Consider the following 22,546-nt stretch of genomic DNA (forward strand, 5'->3'; position numbering starts at 1 on the left):
GATGAAGTGTTTATGGAATTACCACCAGGTCTTGAAGGTAATCTTGGCAGAGATAAGGTGTGTAAATTGAAAAAATCATTGTATAGGCTCAAGCAATCTTCGAGAGCTTGGTTTGAACGCTTTGGGAAGGCTATAAAGGGTCATGGTCAAGGTCAAGCTAATCACACCATGTTCTATAAGCACTCAAGTGAAGGGAAGGTTGCTATTCTAATTGTCTATGTTGATTATATTATTTTGACAGGTAATGACAGCAAGGAACTTAAGAAATTAAAACAGATGCTTGTTAATGAATTTGAGATTAAAGACTTGGGTGACTCGAAGTATTTTCTCGGTATGGAATTTGCAAGGTCAAGAAAAGGTGTTTTTGTTTCACAAAGAAAATATGTGCTTGACTTGCTTGGAGAAACAAGTTTACTAGGGTGCAAAGCATTTGAGACACCTATAGACCCTAATCTTAAACTACAACTTGCCAAGCGTGAGGAAGTAACCAATAAAGACCAACACCAAAGATTAGTTGGAAGGCTACTTTATGTATCACATACACGTCCTAACATAGCCTTTGCTGTCAGTATGGTAAGCCAATTCATGCACTCCCCAGGGCCCGACCACTTTGATGCAGTTTATAGAATCCTAAGATATTCAAAGGGAACTCCGGGAAAAGGTCTATTGTTTGAAGACCATAGACATCTACAAGTTGAGGTATACACTAATGCAGATTGGGCTGGGAGTATAACCGATTGAAGATCAACGTCTGGTTATTGTGCTTCCTTTGTTGGAGGAAATTTGGTTACATGGAGAAGCGAAAAACAAAATGTGGTAGCTAGGAGTAGTGCAGAGGCAGAATTTAGAGCAGTTGCTCATGGAGTTTGTGAAGTGTTGTGGATTAAAAAAATATTGGAAGAATTGAAAGTCACTAATCTGCTACCTATGATACTGTATTGTGATAACAAATCTGCCATAGCCATTGCTCACAATCTAGTGCTTCATGATAGAAAAAAACATGTTGAGGTCAAGCATTTTATAAAGGAGAAGCTGGACAGTGGACTGATTTGTTTACCCTATATCTCTACTACTGAACAAGTAGCAGATATACTTACAAAAGGACTACCAAAGAAGCAATTTGAAAATTTGATCGGCAAGCTGGCTATGGAAGACATCTTCAAACCAGCTTGAGGGGGAGTGTTGGAAAGTTTCAAAATTTATCCAGTCAACTCTCCTTGATTATAGGAGAAATTTCTGCAATTATGTAAATAATCTTAGGAGATAGTCAAGGATATATTCTTAGGAAATATTCTAGGAGATTTGTTAGCAATCGTCATTCCTTCCTTTTTTTCTATTCTTTCCTTTATTATTCTTTCCTTTTAGATTATCCTTGTAGTCTATTAAGACATTCAGATTGTTTCTAATTTTATAAGAATAAGAAATACTATTTCAATTCTTCTCCACTTCTAGAGTATGCCAAATAGGCATCCTAAATGATGAGGGTGTTCCTCCGTCACTAGGTCATTAAAGGAAGGAAGGAGGGCATCCACTATAGTTTTTGGATACTTGTCATATAGTTGTATGATGGTAGTACTCACTTCGTGGGCCACCATCAAACATTCCGGGCCTTAATGGTCCATCATGGAATATATGATGCCATTATGTCATGTATATGTACCGATTTCTAGATGCCCCCCACTGAGTCATATGATGGTAGTACTCACCCCGTGGACTAGCTTGACACATTTCAGGCCTAGAAATTCCAACACTTCCCTCACGGCACTTAGGCACACATGGATGTCCTATAGTGCTAAGTCATCCTCAATCTAATTGAACCAAGCATGCAAAGAAATGAATGAAAGGACTCAAGATAGGGTTGTGAATCTAAGCACTCTTATTGCTCACTTTGCTAGATGCTTTTGAATGAAGTTAATACCCCTAAAATGTTGCATCATCTCATTAACAATGGTAGAGATTGATTCAATCCCAGGGTTCACAACAAGCATACATGCTCCACGGAAGCATTTACAACCTTTATAAATCTATACAAGTAATTGCAATTCTTTAGATATTTCTCTAAGAAGACTGCTAACCTTGGTGGCTACATGATCCTAATTGTCAATTTTTTATGATAATAACCCATTAGTAATTCTGAGTAAACTAATCTTTGCATATCAAGTTATGACAGGTAAAAACTCAAGTGCAAAGATCAAGTCAATACTCATCAAGTTAGACATCATCAAAAAAAGGGAGATTGTTAGCCTTAGTAGCCACATAATCATATTTAATGTATTTTGATGATATTAACCTAATTGTAGTTCCAAGTTTAACCTATCTTTGCAGATCAAGTTAGTACAAGTACAAGTGAAAAATACATGAAGGTACTGGAAAGCAAAGATCAGGATCGAGTGGACATTCAAGTAGGAAAGATCAAAGCAAACAATCACTTGGAAAGACTCAAGCACATCCAACAAAGTCTTAGTGTAATAGGCAGTGTTTGAGGTAGGAACTAATGTAACTCTTGCAGTATTGTTTCACGCAAGATCAATGAGCAAAAGTTGAGCAAATGCATTTCATATTAGGATATAAGTATATAGGATATCACCAAACTCTTAGAACAAAACTTAATGAGTTTTCCAAGAACAAAAACAAAGAGTTTATATATATATATATCCTATACTTACTGCGTTTTTATAAGGGACAAGTTTTAAATAATCGTAGATCTGTAAATCATTTTATACTTGATCTCGGCTGGATTAAAACCATTCTCGTGCATCTAAGTAAACAAGAAAAACAAGTTTATGAAGAAACAAGGCAAATCGTCAACGGTTTGGCCAGGTGCATCGACTGTTTCAGGCAGTAAGCTAAATTGAATTTATGCCTAACGAAACCGTCGACGGTTTGGGGGAAACCGTCGACAGTTTACGTCGGGGTTCTACACCCAATGGCTATAAACGGCTGGTTTTCAAAGTAAACAAATAATATATTAGCCTAAAGGTCATAAAATGGCTAGTTGCTCGTTTTTCCTATAAATACAGGTCCAAAGGCTTGTTTAAAGATTGATCAAAATAGTTATATATTATTTGCAAGCACACTTCAATTTGTTCATCATATTTGTGCTCAACTTCTCTCTTGCTCTTTAATCTAGTTGTGAATCATTACTTGGAAATATTTGTGTGAGGTTTTGATTGTATTAAATATCAACTCATTCAAGGAGCATTGTCTTTGTAATTCATCTTCTTGTTGCAAAGGATTCTTGGTGAACCGAGTTGCGAAGGGTTCTTGGTGAACCGTGGTTGAAGGTTCTTGGTGAACCGATTTGCAAGGATTCTTTGTAAACCTTGTGGCTCTTGGTGAGCGAAAGGGATTGGTTTCCATGTGAAGGTTCTTGGTGAACCAAATTGCAAGGATTCTTGGTGAACCTTGTGACTCTAGGTGAGCATTAAGGGATTGGTTCCCTTGGAAAGGCTCTTGGTGAGTGAAAGGGATTTGTTCACAGTTGTAAAGCCTTTTCCGCTGGTGAAGGAGGTTTATAGTGGATTGTGGAATCCTTGAGTGTGTCTCAAGGCGTGGACGTAGGCAAGAGGTTGAACCACGTTAATATCGTTTGTCAAGCTTTTCTTTCCTATACTCTTTCATTTATATCTTGTGCATGATTTAAATTTCATATATTGTGATATAATCATTTGCATCTTGCAAAGAATTTATATTTTGTAGAGAAAAGCGAAAATATGCAAAAGAGTCCATTCACCCCCCCCCCCCCCTCTCCTAGACTTGACTCTATGGCCAACAAAGACCTTTGAGACAATCCACATAATGCTTGCATAGGTGTTCTCATGGTGCCACACAATGTTACCTAGAAAGCAGAACATTCTAGTTCATGGAATGGGCACCTGAATAGGATCATGGCATGAACCATGCTCTAAAATGTGGAACTTTAGGGAAAATACTTAAATAGATATATTGATGAAAAATATGTAAAGGCACTTGTACAGTTTAGGGAGGATGTAGAAGTGTTTCAAAATCTAGAAGAGATTTTCTTTTGTGAAATACATTAATATTGGCTAAATAGAAATATGATGTGATAATTCTCAAATTTGACTAATAAAAACTATGCCATGTGAAAAATATTGAGTTACAACCCTAGATTGTTAGATTTAACATTATCTTATTACAATGCATTGGCAGTTACATTTTTGTTACGAGGGTACATTTTCATTCTAGAAAGCCAAGGTTGATCTTAATGATGCCAGTCCAATGGTATCCATTTTAGATCCGTATCTCAAGGGATTGCATTTACCTCATAAACAATGCATTGTTAGTTACTTTGACCATTGCCAAATGTGAAATAAAGAGGATGCTTATCAATAATGAGTTCAAAATTATGTACTAAGAGGCATTCTCTAGATGAAAATGAACACAGACCGCTTGAAAATGGTGGAAACTCTGTTAATGGGCTTAGCCAAAGAAACAATCCAGCTCCAAGGAACAATTACTTTTCCTGTATCCTTTTGGGTACAATCTTACAAAAGCCTCTATCATGTTAGACTTAAATAGCTAAGACCCCTTTGGCATATAATGTGATCTTAGGGCATCCATGCTTGAATCAAATGAGATCAATAACTTCTCCCTATCATTTGATGAATGATGAAATTCTTAACTTTGAATTGAGTTGGAGAGGTCCGGGAAGATGAGGTCATTGCACAGTGATGTTACTTCATTGCCCTAAAGGGAATGAGGGTCTAGGAAGAAACCCTAGCCATTGAAAGCATGGAGCCCTCACTCTAGGCTGATCAACCCCAACTAATCGTAGAGATCTCAATAAATGATGTTGATTTGAGAAAGTTAGGATTGGAAGAACCAACTGTATCATAAGGCGACAATTTGTAGATTTTTTTAGGATCTACGCGAATGACCTCAAAGGACATGCCTAGGATTAACCCATAAATCATCTTTCACCAACTTGAACCAACCTACAGACCATTACGATAGAAGAAGTAGACATTTGCTCTAGATAGAAACAGGCAATCGCGAAGGAACCAAGGAAGTGTAGAATCTCCGTGCAGTCAAGTTCATCACAGCAGTAAGTTGTCCCAACTACTTTTATATTGTTGTAAAAATACATTAGGAAAATGGCACATGTATATTGATTTTACTAAACTCAACAAGCATCCCAAAGTATTGCTTCACACTTCCTGAAATTGACCAGTGCAACCTTGAAGCATCATCTAGAGCTTCTGGGGCCAAATAAAAGAACGGCCCCAAAAGATAAGGAAAATATCTCTTTAAGGGGACATATTGTTACTGAGTTAGGCCCTTTATGGATAGAATGCCAAAGCCACCTTCTAGAGGTCGATCGGTCAAAATTTTTGAAGGCCAAATAGGTTGAAATGAGGAAGCCCATGTAGATGACTTGTGGTCAAAAGCCCCAGCTTGGAAAGTCATTAAATAAATTCCTTGGGTTCATGGTGAGTCAATGGGGCATGAATGCCAATTTTGGAAAAGATCTAGGTGTTGGTTGACATGAAGCCACCTCAAAACATTCATGAAGTGCGAAAATTTATAAGACGAGTGGCAGCTTTAGGAGGGTTTATCAAGCACAAGTGCCAGCTATCCCTCTCGTACTCTGGAAAGTGTTAGATTTGAAATGGACTGAGCAATGCTAATCTACATTCGAAGAATTGACAACGTTCCTTGGTGCACCACCAACCCTCTCTAAGCTAGAAACTGGGGAGACCTTGCTACTATATCTAGTTGTTTCCTATCATACTGTAAGCAGCTAGCATCCAACAAGAAGATGGTCTTCATAAACCCATCTATTACCCAAGCTACTTGCTTATGTCAGTCACTTGCTTAAATTCCCTAAGCTGAGATATCTAGGAATGGAAAAAGTAGCCTATGCTCTTTAATCATCTCATCTTGGAAGCTTAATCTATATTTCTAGCACACCCAATGACAATCTTGGCATATCAACCTGTTAAGCACATATTTTAAAAACCAGAAGCTTTGGTAAGGCTAGTAAAATGGGCCTTAAGAGTTGAGTGAGTTTGATACATGATATTGACCTTGGCCTGCCATCAAGGAACAAATACTAGTAGATTTTGTGGCTGAATGCACAACAATGGAGTCAGAAGAAAGTGCAGAGCAGATGATATGGAAATTGTATGTAGATTGGGCAGCATCCTCAGGGAATGAGTAGCAACAACAACAACAACAAACCAAGCCCACCAAATCTAAAGTACCACTAGATGGGGTCGGTTACACAAATCATTTTCCACATATTTACACAATTTTGAGCAATTTCCTCTGACAATTTGAGAGCTATTGAAGAAAATGCCCTTTTGAGGTTGATTACAAAAAACCTGCTTAGACAGAGCAGAGGAAGAAAACCAAATTAATAGCCCAAATTTGACAAACATCTTGATGGAAGATCTAATCGTAGCCTACTTGAAATATGGAATCCTTCCTGCAGATAATAATGAAGGAAAATTGTTCGAAGAGCAGCTCAATCTTCCCTGTGGAGATTACTTGTGATACCATCACAAGAACTCCTTCAAGGATTGCTTGAACGTATATGCAAGAACCACCTAGGGGGTGGACACTTTATAAGATACTCCTTCAGGGGTATTACGAGCCTACTTTACAAAAGAATACCATGGAGTTCTTACAGTAGTGACGTAGTGTGATCCTTGAGTGCCTATCTCATTGCACACTTCATTAGCCTGTTTCTTGCAATTTCCATATTAGGGATTGGATTTAGTTGGACCATTCAAGTGGAGGTTCCTAGTAGCCACAGTAGATTATTTTACAAATGGATCGAGGCCAAAGCTTTGGCGCAAATATCAAAGGCGGTCTGTGAAAGCTTCATTAATACCCTAAGCAATATTTATGGAGAATAAGAAACTGTTCGACAATAAGAAGCTAAAAAGTATTTACTAAGCTAAACATGTGTGCTTGGTACAACTTGGTAAGCTACCATATACAAATGGACAAGTTGAAGTGACAAATAGGATGATTTTTTGCATACCTTGAAAATCAAAATTGATAGAGCATCTAGGAACTGGTGGACCAAGTCCCCATTATCCTTTTTCTTACAGGACTTCTACTTTTACAACCAAAAGAGAGACCCCTTTTAATCTCGCCTTTAGAACGGAGGCATTTGTCCTTCGGGAAATTGGAATGCCTTCACAACAAGTACAGAGCTACATCCTTGAGAGGCTGAGACTAGTAATGAAGATTTACGGACAAATGTAAATCTCCTTTATGAAACTAGAGAACTAGTTTCCTCTTAGTAGCGGCCTATCAAGATTGGACAACCCTACACTAAAACGAGAAAGTTTGAGAATGGATCTTCCAGGAAAGAGACTTCAAGAAATTAGGGAGCCACTAGAGCGGGGCAGGGGGGTAATGATGGAAATTTTCAAGTAAACTAGGAAGGACCCTATAAAGTTAGAGAAGGTGTCTGCCTTGGGACCTACATGTCGCAAACTTTTGGGTTGGGGTGGGGGGGGGGGGGAGGAGGAAGGGACAAGGAAATACCCAAGCTTAGAACTTGAAAAACCTATGCAGATATTTCTTGTGATTAATTTTTTTTTTTTTTTTAATAACAAAAGAAGAGTTTTCATTGATAAGAGAAGAATTTACATAAAGAAGGAAAAGACTCCTTCAAAATTTTGGAATAATCCAAAAAAAATAAACTAATAGAACAAAGGACTGGAAAAGGCCTCTGAGCAAAAGATTCATCTATTGTCGTGAAACCTCTGAAACTAACTCCTTTAAAGCGACTGAAGCCAAGATACCATAAAGAGACCAGGTAATGAATCTTCTCCCAAACCAGCTGCCAATTCAATTTTCTCCATGAAAAAAATGTGCATTATGCTCCAACCATAATCTCCACAACACTGCAAAAATGTTGCATTTCATAAGTGCAGCCCTCTCCATCCTCTTTCAAACCCCTGAAAAGAAATAGAAAACAACTCCTCCCCTAAAACCGGGCAAACCAAAGAGTCTCTCATCACACCAAATAATTTATTCTAGACTCTCCAAGTGTAATCATAGTGTAAAAACAGATGAGGTGCAGTTTCAGAATTCAAATAACAGACTATGCAAACATATGGAGATATGGCCTTCAAAGGTCTCCCAATTTGCAACAAGTTATTAGCACTGATTTTATTAAGAACAATCAGCTAAATGAAAGCCAAATTTATTTATTTATTTATTTATTTTTGGGCGGGTGGGGATGGCTTCCAAGTAAATGAATATAGAGGAAAGAAAAATTTGGAACAGATAAAAAACTCAAAAATATTATTTACAAGAATACACCCTCGCATGATCCAAGGCCCAAGACTAAGTATCCTTAGCTGAAGAAAGATCAAATAAATGAACATAGATGAAAACAAGAATTGGAAAAGATCAAAAAAAATATATAATTTACAAGAATACACAATCACATGATCCAAGGCCCAAGACTAAGTATCCCTAGCTAAAGAACGATGATAATTGTTCAATAACGACAACAAGGAGGGTAGTTCCAATAGCTCTCCATAGGTCTTTTGGAAAGAAGTTCCGAGAAGCCAAAGGGGTGCCTGAGTCAACCACAAAGACAAAAATCATACTATTTTTCCCAGAGCTTAAATAAAAGAGGCAAGGAAAAGATGCGGCTAAAATAACATTCCCCAACCATAGCTCTTTCCAAAAGAGAATACGAGCATATTTAATGTGAGTAAATAAGGGATAAATCTGAGAAATAGATCTCTATGGGATCTCCAATGAAATTCGCAAACTAACATTGGTATCCAACTCATTCTCACCCAACCCATACTTACTTCTAATCACTCTATACCAAAGGGAGTGATCTTCTAGGGGAAAATGCCACAACCATTTAGCTAAAAGGGCGATGTTTTTTTGTCACCAATTTTCTTGTGATCATGTTCGAAGGAAATTATGCATATATTTTGTAAATATTTCATGTAAATATTATGTGCATATCCAGTGTCATTAAACTATCCTTTATACAACATTTTTCATGCTTCTCAAACCTAGAAGGTCCTAGCACATAGAGCCTAGAAAAGGGACAAAGGCTATAAGCCTTGAGCCTCGAATCACATAATTAAAACAATAAAGGAGAAAGAATCTCAATTCGTGAAAAGTGCAACAAGCATTGTTAAACCCCCCTTAAAATATTTTTTTTAAAAAAAAAAAGGAAAGTTAAGAGAGGAGAAAGAAAAACAATAACAAAAGATTTCAAAAAAAAAAAAAAACTCAAGCACTAGGCTCTTCAAGAGGGAGGACGTTAGTTTTTTCGAGGGTAGCAAGAAAGGAGATGCTAGAATCCTTAGGGTTGTCACTTTTTTTTTTTTTTTTTATAGCAAAATAAATTATATAAATGGGAAAAGAATTTACAAGAGGGAGAATGAGAGATCTCCCAAAGAAAATCTGGAACAAACCAGAAAAAACAAATTAAACCTACAGTGAAAGGAGAAACTCAACAAGCCAGCACATTCCTCCAATCACTTTGAATCTCTTGAACATTGTTTCCTCTGAAAAAACCAAATCCAATACATCATAGTGATGCTAAAACCTGGATCTTATCCTAGACCAGCTCCTAAGTTAATTTTTTACCAAAGAATATATGTGCATTATGTTCCATCCATATCCCCTATAAAACTGCAAGTAAACCACACCTCCATAAGGCAGCCCTGTCCTTCCTTCTTCCAAAATTTACAAAAGAAATGGCTAGTAAGGTTTTCATCGATACAAGGCATACCCAACTCTCCCCCATAATACCAAACAGCTTATTTCAAATCCTCCATGCAAAGTTGCAGGGTAAAAGGAGATGAGAAGCTGTCTCAAAGTCTTTGAAAAAAAAGCACACAAACATTAGGGGAAAGAACCTTCAAAGGTCTTTTCATTTGCAACAAGTTGTTAGTATTTATTTTTATTAAGAACAACAAAGCAAGTGAAAACCATAATTTTTTAGGGATCCTTGGCCTTCCATATTATAGGAAAGAGTGGAAATGAAAAATTGGAACGGATCAAGAATTCAAAATAAGGTTTGCAAGAATACTCTTCTGGCTAATGAAAGGACCAAGAGCAAACATCCCTCCTCGACGAAAGATTACTTCCATTTAATAAAGATAACAATAAAAACAACTCCTCCATTTCCCTATCATTAAAAGGTCTCCTAATGAAGGTCCCAAGAAACCAAAGGACTACTCAATTCCCCAACAAAAATAGAGATGGCTCTATTTTGCTCAGCACTCAAACAAAAGAGATGAGGGAAAGAAGTGGACAAAACTACATTACCCAGCCAAGGGTCTACTTAGAAGCAGATTTGTGACCCCCTCCCCACCACAAGTTTATTGTGAGGGCTAAAAGAAGGGTAAATATGTGAAATGGACCTCCACGGACTCCCCAAGGAACATCTTAAATTACTATTGAAATCCCACCCATTCTCATCCAACCCAAACGTAATTCTTATAACTTTATGCCGAAGGGAAGATTCTTCTAGAGAGAAGCACCATAGCCATTTAGCTAAAAGGGGTTCTTAGACACCAACTTACCTAGACCTAGCCCACCCTCTTATTTAGGCCTACAAACCTCATCTCATCAAACTAAGGGATCCCAATGACCCCCCATGCTAGACCACAAAAACCCTCTTATGATTTTCTTAAGTTTACTAGCAACTCTGTCGAATCTTAAAAATAGACAAAAAATAAAGGGAGATGCTTGAAAGACAAGCATGAATCAAAGTAATTCTTCCCCCTAAAGAGAAGAGAGCCCCCTTCCATCCTTCTAACCTCTTCGTCACCCTCTCCACCAATGTATTCCAAAACTCCACTGCTTTAGGATTCCTCCCCAAAGGAACCCCTAAATAAATCAAAGGCCAATCCATAATGTCACACCCCACTTCAGTGGCCCACTCCCTAACCCATTTGGTGGGTACTCCCAGAGTTTCTAAATCACTCTTTCCCATATTAATTTTGAGGCCAAAGCCAAACACCCTCTTGAAGATTTGGAGAATACCCAAAGTTCTTCTTAAAAAGGGACTGATCATCAAGGAAGAAAATGATATTATCAGCAATTGGAGAAGAAAAACCAAATGTAAGACTTCCTTGGGGTAGTGTCTTGTTCAAAGGGTTTTGCCTTTAGGGTTTTTGTGGGGTCATCCTCCCCTTACAGAGAAGGGGGCTAAACTACTAAGGTTACGTTTGGTTTGCAAAATACCTATTTTGAGGGTGTAATGCAATGATAATGTAATGAAAATTGTATAGAGGAACAACTTAGAAAGAATCACTCATGCAAATGTTTGTGTAATTCCAACCAACATGAAATAGGAACTAAATAGACATTGCCATGGTGCAAATTTGGGAATTCATTCCTTGTTACGGATTCATAAAGTTTTCAAGTGTAAGCTGCCAAATTCTTTTATTATAACCACTATATTTCTAGGAATAAACATTCCGCCAACCAAATATAAACTAAGGAAGTCAATAGACCCTCGGAGTGCGCCTTCAATGCTTCCTTGCACAGGTCAAACCCATCTGCCCAAAGCAAGGCGTTGTGGTCATTTATCTCCTTATGGAACTCTCCAAATTGCCAAAAATTGCAACACGAGCCTCATCCACCATTCCAAGTGTTTCTTCAACCTTTTTGAGTTCATCTTGTAAAGAAGTAACCAAAGCTTCAAGAAGTATCTCACTAGTCTTAAATCTTTTCCTTGGCCTTTATTATAAACTCAACATCTCATTGATTGTTGGACACCTCAACTCTGTTCTCCTTGGCCAATCGACTATGCTCCCTGTCTTCTTCTTCGCAGAAATCTTGCATCTTGAGGCAACATGCAAAGTAGTGGCCACATATGGACAATAACCCCCAAGTAAGAATAGAAACATTTAGACATGCATAAATGTATAAAATTAATGCAATAGTGAGCGGCGGAGATACCTAAAGAGAAAAAATAGAGAAATGAAGGCATTGGTTGTTAGTGGAACAACCCAAAGTCTCTTCTCTAGGAAAACTGCAAGCCCTCTAGGGAGAGTGGTTCTTGGCTTAGAGAAAGAGGAAGAAATTTGAGCATGAACAAGAGGACCAGATTGGCAACCTCATGACTTGTGGAGTACCTTCATCCTAGACCTTTCACCTAGCCCTTTGTCTTAGAGATATTTCGTGCTAAAAACTTCTAAGCCCTATTAAGAAGAGCGAAAGGCCTTTGAACCTCCCTTATGGCAAATTTAATCATCTAACTAGGGTTGTTCAGAAACATTTGAAAATCGAACCGAAATTTTGATTAATTTTTTCAGTTTGGTTTCACTTCAGATTTTTTATGACATTTAGTTATTGGTTCAGTTTCAATTTGTATTGATTCTGAACCAACGGTTAACCAAACCAAATTGATATATATTTATTTATAATATATATATATATAATATTAGAAGTATATAACTACATTAATGTAAGTATATAATATCTTAGAATCAATAAATGAAGACACATGGTTCTATTTTATTGGCAGTTTAGAACCTTAGGTAAAGATAGTGTGGCTAACCGCACCAAATCAAAACTCCCAAAAAATATAAAAAATAAAAAATACTTAAGCCCTCAAATTATAGGGGACAATTGTTCTCTCCTCTTTTTTTGTCATTCCCTCAAGCCTCCAAGCTCCAACTGCAGCCACCCTCCTTTTGCCCTGCTCTCTGCTGCCCATTGCCACCCTTCCAACCATCAACCACAGCTGCACAATCTGCTCGCCACTGCACTACCACCGCACATCATCCTCCCCTTCAAATATTGCAAATAGATGAAATCTTACATCTCTCTCTTCATATCTCCCTTGATCTTGTGTTGTAAGACTAGATACAAAACCCTATAGTTTTCTAATTTTTTTATTATTTAATGTACAAGGTTGCAATGTTTGATTTGGATTGGATATCTGAACCAAACTGTTGGTTAACTGTGTTGTTATTTAATTGAAACATTTGGCTTGGTTGCAATTCAAAAAATATCTAAATCAATGGGATTGGTTCAGTTTGGTAAATGCAAGTTCGGTTCGAATACCCAACCATGAACAATCCTACTTGTAAACCTCTATGGAAATGGGAGAAGAAGATGAAAATGAGGAGGGAGGAGGATGAACTTCTATGTTCTAGCCATAATGCCCAAAGGTTATCTTTCGACGTGAGTAAAGTTGACAGGCAAAGGAGAAAAAACAGGGAAGAGAAAATTAAAAAAATTACATATAGGGACAACAAGAATGACGGTGGAAGGGGTCGAAGGTCATACATGAGAATATAAGGGATGCACAAGCTTCGAGATTGAGTAGAAGCAAATATAGGAGACAATGCTACAAAATGAAACTAGAAAAAGATAGTGGAGGTCATAGTTCTTAAATACCCAAGGATTCAAAAATGCAATGATGAGGTGATGCCACCACCTCCTTTGGGGGGGGGGGGGGGAGAGCAGCTATAGGGGTTCCCAAGAATTAACCCCACGAATCTAGCCACCGTAGAGGGTGACGTCATGTGGATCCACATCAAATGCCCATTGAATGTCAAGGCAAGGGTTATTAGGAGTTCATATACTAGCTACATTAGATGGATATCTCTGCCTATTGGTAGGCGTAACTATTGTAGGAAAGATGACCAAATTCCACATGTATAGTGATCAAAAAATTAAAAGAAAATTAGAAATAACTTCACTCCCGCTTTATAGAAAAGGAAAGAAAGGTTAAGCAAAAAAAAAAAAATTGATTGGGGTCAGGGGGTGGGAATTAGTTTCAACTCCCTCAAACCCCATCAACCACCACACGAGATGGAGGTAAAAAGAGGATGCCTTAGGAGAGGAGGTAGGCTATTCTAATCTTGAAAACCTAGTACCCTTATTTCCTCTGGATTTCTACTAACTTAAGCATTAGAGTTATTCTCAGAGCCCAAACTTCACACCCCTGTAACTGCTTGAGAGGAAGTGTTGGAAGAAAACATGTTATTTTAGTAATTGGGGTGTGTGAATGTGTGTATTTTTGTCATTCCCTTTTATTCTTAATAATATATAATAGGGCTGACCTGGAGCTGTGGAAATAGCCGCCTCGTTTTTTTATTTTTCCCCTCTCTTGATTTTCTTATTATTTTCTTCTTCTTTTCTATTTTTCTATTCTTCTCTAATCCATCTCTAACTTTACAACAAAAATCGAGAGTGAGAACATCCACGACCATATCACATCCCTCAATTCAACAAAGGAAATAAGGTGCTTGTGTGTTCAAGATGTTTGGTCGGTTTTTCAATTGGCAATTCAGTTTGGTGCAATGTGTTGCCAATGCATGCTTGCTACATCTTACTGTTGACAATGACAATATGATTGAAATACTATTCATCATGGTGTTATAAACACTTATTCTTTCTATTTTAATGGAAAAAATATGGTGGTAAGACCAATAAGAGAAGACACTGTGATCAAAAGGGAGGCCAAAAATTCTTGTTCACTTTTTGGGTTGAAGGATTTCATTGAAGAAAGCAAGGACTGTGTAAGTTTTTTTTATGCTACTCATTAAGCCAGAAACCCATTCTCGTTTAATTCTGGAACGTGCGAGCACACTCTTGGAAGGATGCAAGGAAGATCCCCTGTTTCACAAACGTCTCACAAACATCTTAGAAAGACATGAGGCCACGGACAAGAAGGTTCTTGCTGTATTTCTTCTATAAGATGGATATTTATTCTGCGGAAAACAAGCTTCTAATTGCTTAATTGCATCATATTGGCACGTTGGTCAAGATAAGATGCCGAGTTTGGTGGTGGAAAGTTATTTTTGGCCTACCTTCTACAAGTATAAGGAAAGATATCAAACATGTCAAATTGCCAAAGGCCAGCAAAAAAATCATGGGTTACAGCAAGCATGGATTTTGCTGTGGGATTGCCTAAAACAGCAAGCGGTATTGATTATATATTTGTCATGGTTGAAAATGGCACATTTTATGCTACTCATGTAGCACATTTATTTTCCAGGAGATTTTAAGGTTTCATGGCTTTCCCAAGACAATATTGGATAGAGATTCAAAATTTTGACTTCTCGATAAGCACTTCAGAACTCTAGTCATGTCGAAAGGAAAGTCTAACCATGGAAATAATAGATAGGCAAACAAGAGCTTATGCTGAGTGATGCCAAGATGTTTTAACCATTAAAGATGGCAACTCGCATAATTGTTAGTTGCAATAATAATTGTCAGTGTTTTAAAAGGCGCAAACAAGCGCGCTTCAAGGCAAGGCAAGTGAAAAATGCCTACAAATGCGCCACTCCTCACAGGAATTTTCGTTATAGAATTAGGCATGCACGCCAGCATCAAGAACTCGCCTTTCACACATAATTTGGCAAGGCATATACCTTGCAGGGAGATTATACAGTTGTTTGTATTGCTCGAGACCACCCCAAATCGTTGACCAACTTCTCCAGATCTTTGTACTTCATTGGTCTTTCTCTCCAGATCTTAATACAGATAGCCTCTTTCCTCAGATTGTCACTCTATTGCTTCAGATCTTCGAATGTTGATCTTCTCCACATCTTCACACAAAAGCCTCTCTCTTTGCCAGCATCTCTTTCACTTCAGCAAGCTACAATGGCTCACAGATGATAGAGGAAGAAGGCAGATCTGACAGAGTTGATCTAAGAGAGAGAGAGAGAGAGGGAGGCCTGCAAGAGAGTTAAGGTAGACAATAGCACTTTGAAACTTTTTTATTCTCGTTTACCAACATTACTCTTTCAACCAAGAAAGGGAGCGGTTGGATGGTTATGTGGCAATGGCCTTACATTGCATGGGCAAGTTCTCCACAGGCCGCTTGAATTCCAAGTTTAGACTCTCAAAGTTGTTTTTTAGGGTCATAGTTTCCAAACTTTTGGGGCTTCGAAATTTTAGTCGAAATCGAATTTTAAGACATTGGAAACAGATGTACTCAAGAACAGTCATTTTCCTATGCACATTTAATGTGCAAGTATGTTATGTACTTACATTAGCCCAAATAACAAATTGCAATGAAGAATTTGGTTCAATTCTAATCTGTAAAGAATTTTCCCGAGATATTGGAAGTGAGGACTTAGATTTACCCAGTGGCTCCTTCCATAGTCTCAACTGCTGAATTTTCATGCAAGCGGATCTTTCTTTTCTTTACCTCTATATCTCCTTGTAATTATCCCTATTCAGTCTGAAAGATCATCTATTTCCACCATGTGCGCTGCATCAGCCACCCAGCTTCAAATGCTATATGGCTTGTTGAAGACGCGGTTCCTCAAAGTGCTCCTAAGTTGTTAGAGTCATACTTACAATTGCACTCTTCAGTGCCATGTTCTGTTCAGCTAAACAAGCATGATGGAGGACCACGTACATCACCTTGGTAGCCTTTCTTGGCATACTTATTTTTGGCAAATGCACATATTACATTCTTGTTTGTGTTCCATCATGTTGCAGTTTGAAGGTTTTTTGAGAAGAAGAATAACCATTCTTATTGAATTTCACGAGACACAATTACATGATAAATAGTAGACGAAGGCCACCAAATTAGGAAGGCCACAAAATCAGCAAATCAAATCACCACAAAATCAGCAAATCAAATCAGCAGATCTCTAGGCTAGAAAACAAGAAACAAAAACTACTAGAATTTGAAATAGTAATTTTAGAAAAGCCGTAAGACAAAAAGAATTTGGTATAAATTGTGGCAAAAATGTAGAAACAGGGATAACTTTGAAAAGTATAAAGAGGCGAGAAAAGAAGCAAAAAAGGTCGTTAGTGAAGCTAAATACAAATCATTCAATAGTTGTATGATAGATTAGATACAAAATAAGGGGAAAGAGATATATTTAAATTTGCTAAAGCTAGAGACAGGAAGAGTAAGGACTTAGGAAATGTAAAATGTATAAAAAGTGAGGATGATATTGTCTTGGCTAAGGACGAAGACATTAAAGAAAGATGGCAAAGTTACTTTAGTAAGTTGTTTAATAAAAGGCTTAAACTTGGAATTGTCAAATGAGGAAAAGACTAAAAATATGAGATTTATTCACAAAATTAGAGTTAACGAAATTAAGTTTGCACTAAAAAATACGAAAAATGGGAAAGCTATAGAACCAGATAATATCCCAATTGAAGTTTGGAAATGCTTAGGTGATAACGGAATTATATGCTTAACTAATTTATTTAATACAATTATAAAAACTAAGAAAATGTCAGACGAATGGAGGAAAAGCACTCTAATACCTATATATAAAAATAAAGGAGAGATTCAAAATTGTAATAACTATCGTGGAATTAAACTTATGAGTCATACGATGAAACTATAGGAAAGGGTAGTTGAACAAAGATTAAGGTTAGAAACGAAGGTCTCAGAAAATCAATTTGATTTTATGCTTGGGAGATCTACCACAGAAGCTATATATCTTTTAAGAAGATTAATGGAAAAGTTTAGGAAAAAGAAGAGGGATTTGCATATAATATTTATTGACCTTGAGAAAGCATATGATAGGATACCTAGGGAAGTTCCATGGTGGGTTTTAGAAAAAAAATGGTGTATGTAGTAGGTATACTGATATCATTAAGGATATGTAGGATGGAATAATGACTAGTGTAAGGACTATAGATAGAGAAACTAGAGAATTTCCAATCACCATAGGTGTACATCAAAGATCTGCTTTAAGTCCTTATCTTTTTGCTTTAGTGATGGACCAATTAACTAAGAGTATTCAAAAGAAGGTTCTATGGCGTATGTTGTTTGCAAATGATATTGTATTAATTGATGAAACTAGGGACGGAGTAGAGGCTATGTTAGAATTATGGAGAGAAGCTTTGGAATCTAGAAGCTTTAGAATAAGTAGAAATAAGACAGAATATATGAAATGTAATTTTAGTAATGATAGGAGGAATATTAAAGACAAAGTTAAACTTGATGATGAAGAAATAAATAGCACTTGAAGATTTCGATACCTTGGATCTATTATGCAAGTTGAAGGAGAAATTGAGGATGATGTAATGCATAGAGTTAAAGCAGGTTGGGTAAAAATAGAGAAGTGCTTCAAGTATGCTTTGTGATCGTAGAATACCCTTAAAATTAGAAGGGAAGTTTTATAGGACAGCTATAAGACCAGCTATGCTATATAGATCGGAATGTTGGGCGACGAAGAAACATAATATCCAAAAAGCAAAAGTTGCCGAGATGAGAATGCTTAGATGGATGAGTGATATAACATTGAAAGATAAATTAAGGAATGAACATATTTGCAATAAGTTAGGTGTAACTTCTATAGAAGATAAGATAAGGGAAGAATGACTCAGATGGCATGGACACTTGCAACCTAGGCCACATAGTGCACTAGTGAGGAAGAGTAAGTTAGTTACTGTGGGGGGCAGTAGAAGGGGTAGGGGTAGACCTAAACTAACTTAGGAGGAGATGGTGAGTAAGGGTTTAATATCCCTGAATCTGTTAAAAGAAATGGTCCATGATCGCATAAATTGGCGGAAAAGGATTCATATAGCCAACCCCACCTAGTGGGAATTAAGGCTTGGTTTTTTTGTTGTTGTTGTTGTATTTGAAAAAAACTAGAATTTCCTAATTTATTCCCTAGAAATTTGACACCCCCCCCCCCTCTTTTCTCAAGTTGGAGCGTAGATATCTATCATGCCCAACTTGCTTACAAAGAGCTCAAAACTAGGTTTGAAAAGTCCTTTGGTGAAGATATCAACTATTTGTTGAGTAGTAGGAACAAAAGGCATGCAAACAGCTCCACTATTAATCTTCTCCTCTATGAAGAGTCTGTCAATTTCTACACACTTCGTGCGATCATGTTGTACTAGATTTTGAGCAATACTTATGGCAGCTTTGTTGTCACAATACAACTTCATTGGCATGTTCACGGGCATCCGCAGCTCTTCAAGAATTCTCTTCAGCCATAGGATCTCACAAAATTTGTTAGCCATAGCCCTATATTCTGCCTCGGCATTGCTCCTTGCAACCACATTTTCTTGCTTCGCCATGTGACCATATTTCCCCAGACATAAGTACAGTATCCTGACGTGGATCTCCTATCAATAACTGAGCCTGCCCAATCTGCATCAGTGTATGCTTCTATGTTCTGCTATGCGGCCTTCTAGAAGAGTAAACCCTTGCCTGGTGTACTTTTCAAGTATTTGAGAATCTGATAAACTGCTTCAAGATGTTTCTCGTAGGGTGAATGCATAAACTGGCTTACCAAACTCACAGCAAAAGCAATATTGGGCTGTGCATGTGATAAGTAAATTAACTTTCCCACCAACTTTTGATACCGAGTTGTATTCATTGGATCATCTTCCTTGTCATCTCCAAGTTTCTAATTGGGATCTATTAGAGTGTCTGCTGGCCTACAACTGCTCATCCCAATCACCTTAAGGAGGTCAAGGACATACTTCCGTTCGGAGACAACAATCCCTTTATTCAACCGAGCAACCTCCATTCTAGGGAAATACCTCAGAGATCCTAAGTCCTTGATCTCAAATCATGATGAGAGGGAAGTCTTCAATCAGTTCATCTCAAGTACGTCATCTCCCAATGAGAATTATATCGTCTACATACTCAATTAGTATCACTATCTTCCCATCTTGTGAATGTCTTATAAACATCGTATGATCACCTTGCCTATGAGTATACGGTATACCCCTGAATTTTAACAAACTGAGTGAATTTCTCAAATCAGGCTCTTGGTAACTGTTTTAACCCATATAAGGACTTCTTCAGTTTACACGCCTTTGTGCCAAACTTTTCACCAAATCCTGGAGGTGCATCCATGTGCACTTCTTTCTCCAGGTCACCATTGAGAATTGCATTTTTTACGTCCAACTATTGGAGCGGCCAGTCACGATTAGCTACAAATAGCAAAAGAACTCTTACAGAGTTTAGCTTTGCAATTGGGGCGAATGTCTCCAAGTAATCAATGCCATAGGTCTGAATGAATTCCTTGGCGACCAATCAAGCTTTATACCGTTCTAGAGAACCATCAGATTTATACTGACTATAAACACCCATTTGCACCCTACAATTGTCTTTCCTCTTGGTAAATCAACTAACTCCCACATGCCATTATTTTCAAGAGCTTTCATCTCCTCGAAGACAGCCTCCTTCCACTCAGGAACTTTCAGAGCATCCTGCACAATATTAGGAATCTCCATACAAAACAATTGTGAGGTAAAAGCATGGTCTTAAATTTCCACAAAATTGTCGAAATTTCCGATTTCCGTCACCCTCAAAATTGAAATGGCAATCAATTTTCGTCTTGCATAATTTCTGTCGAAATCTCAACAAATCATCCGAAATTTATCGAAATCTTGAAATTTTAGCGAAACTTATCAAAATTTAAACTATTTAATGAAATTTCCTCGAAATTCAAATGAGAGATTTATGAGTGAAATGAAATTTCTCTTTTAATTTATTTTATTTATTTTTATCGAAACAAATGATTATTACAAGTGCTTTTTAAATTATATGAAAAAATAAATTTAAAACAACATTTTATTTAACCATTCATTTCTAAATTATCATTATTTGTATAATAAATAATATTTAAATGATTTATGTATTTCATTTGCATTAACTAATTCACTTTAATGTACATTATCTTACAAATATGTTTGACACACATATTATATTACAACTTCTCCAACTTATACACAGCATATATGTAGTAACCCGGAAAAATATATATATAAAAATAATAATAATAATAATAATATAAATATATATATTATTTATCAATTAATTAATTATATATTATTAAATTAAATTAAAATTATTCATTGTTAACTAATTAATTAATTAATTAATTAAATATTATTAAATTGAATTAATTAAGTAATATGATGGTTATAGATAAATATGCCTAAATATATAAGGATAAGTGATATATATAATATAATATAATATAATATTATTATCATATATAATAAAGTAAAAAGAAAAAGAAAAAGAAAAAAGAAAAAGGAAGCTAGAAGCTTCTTGTGAGATTTCAAATTGAAATCTCTGAATTGCTACAGCAAAGAGGCCGCCCCCCCTGAAATCTCTCGTCGCCTCCCTCTGTCTCTGTCTCTCTCTCTCTCAATTTTTCGGTGGATATTCGATTGATCGGAAAACGGAAGGTACCGTTAGGTTCCTAACTCCGCCACTGACATTTCTACTGGAACTGATTTGTCTTAGGAGCAACGTAGGCACCATTCTTAGGGTAAGGTAATATTTCCCCATTTTCTCAATTTCTCCTTAGATCTTCAACCAAATCGACAATCGGACACCACTACGAGGTCCTAGTCGCGATCGTCGTTATTTTGGCTGGAATAAATTTTCAATTTGAGTTTCCTAGGCACCATTCCAAAGCGAAAGTGGGATTAGGGAAATTAAGTAAATTAGTTATATTTGAGGGTATAATTATTTATTTGAAATTTATGGGCCTAGGAAATGTTAAAATAGTATTTATTTAAGGTTGATTTAATGAAACTAGGATTTTTGATTCAGGATTCGAGTGAGCGCCGTAGGTATCTTTTTGGGGTCCCTATTGGCGTAGTTCAAGAAACTAGGTAAGGAGAAAAATATATATTAAACCAGAATTTTTATGAATTTAATGGAAAATGAACTGTGTTATATATACGTGTACATGTTTCAGTATGAGTTTAAAATGACAACCATTTAAATTATGTTCTCTGAGCTTATGGCTGTTTATTAGATACGTATATGCGAAAATGAACTAATGAAAGTGAAAGATATTTTCAAGATAATTATGTAAGAAATGAAAGGTATATTTTCAGCATATAAATGTTAAATATAGGTTGGCTTATTTTACAGGAAATATATGTATGAATTTTACTGCTAAATGGTGTAGCATGAGTAAAATAGAATTTTGTGTGGAATTATGTTATATATATGATATGCAAGATATACAGAAAATAAACTAAGTATGAAAATGATATATGAAATATGCTGCATGTGAGTGTTAATGCAATCATGGAAATAACCACGGCTGAAAAGATGCCGAACAACCACGACTAAAAAATGTTGAACAACTATGGCTGAAAAGATGCCAAACAACCACGACTGAAAAGATGCCGAACAACTACGGCTGAAAAGATGCCGAACAACCACGGCTAAAAATATGCCGAACAACCACGGCTGAAAAGATGCCGAGACTAACCAACAACGGCTAAAAAGATGCCGACCAACCACGACTAAAAAGATGCCGAGACTAACCAACAACGGCTAAAAAGGTGTCGGGAATGTTATAAAATGAAATGAAAATGAGAATGAAATGGAAAAGAACGAAATGGAAATGAAATGTGATATGTGAACAATGCAAAATGGGAAAGAGTCATGTAAAGTGAAACGCTATGAAATGTCAAAGCTAAGAACATGAACAGATGTGAATTACAGAATAATGACAGACATAATAATGTATTATGGTCTTATTAGTATTTATACTAGTAGAACATATTATGTTTGGGCGGGGCAAACTTTTCGCTCGAGGGCTTGCTGAGAAAGGCGAGTGCCCTGATAAGTATAAGATGTGGCACTAGGCTACAT

The 22,546-nt window shown here is 36.8% G+C and overlaps 1 protein-coding gene across 1 annotated transcript in view; it reads right to left on the reverse strand.

Moving 5' to 3' along the window:
• The window catches only part of LOC131156243 (CBS domain-containing protein CBSX1, chloroplastic), a 99,784-nt gene that overhangs the window by 24,415 nt on the left and 52,823 nt on the right, over positions 1–22,546 (reverse strand). The window lies entirely within an intron of this gene.

This window comes from Malania oleifera, chromosome 1 (genome assembly GCF_029873635.1).
Source record: "Malania oleifera isolate guangnan ecotype guangnan chromosome 1, ASM2987363v1, whole genome shotgun sequence".
NCBI classification, from domain to species: domain Eukaryota; kingdom Viridiplantae; phylum Streptophyta; class Magnoliopsida; order Santalales; family Ximeniaceae; genus Malania; species Malania oleifera.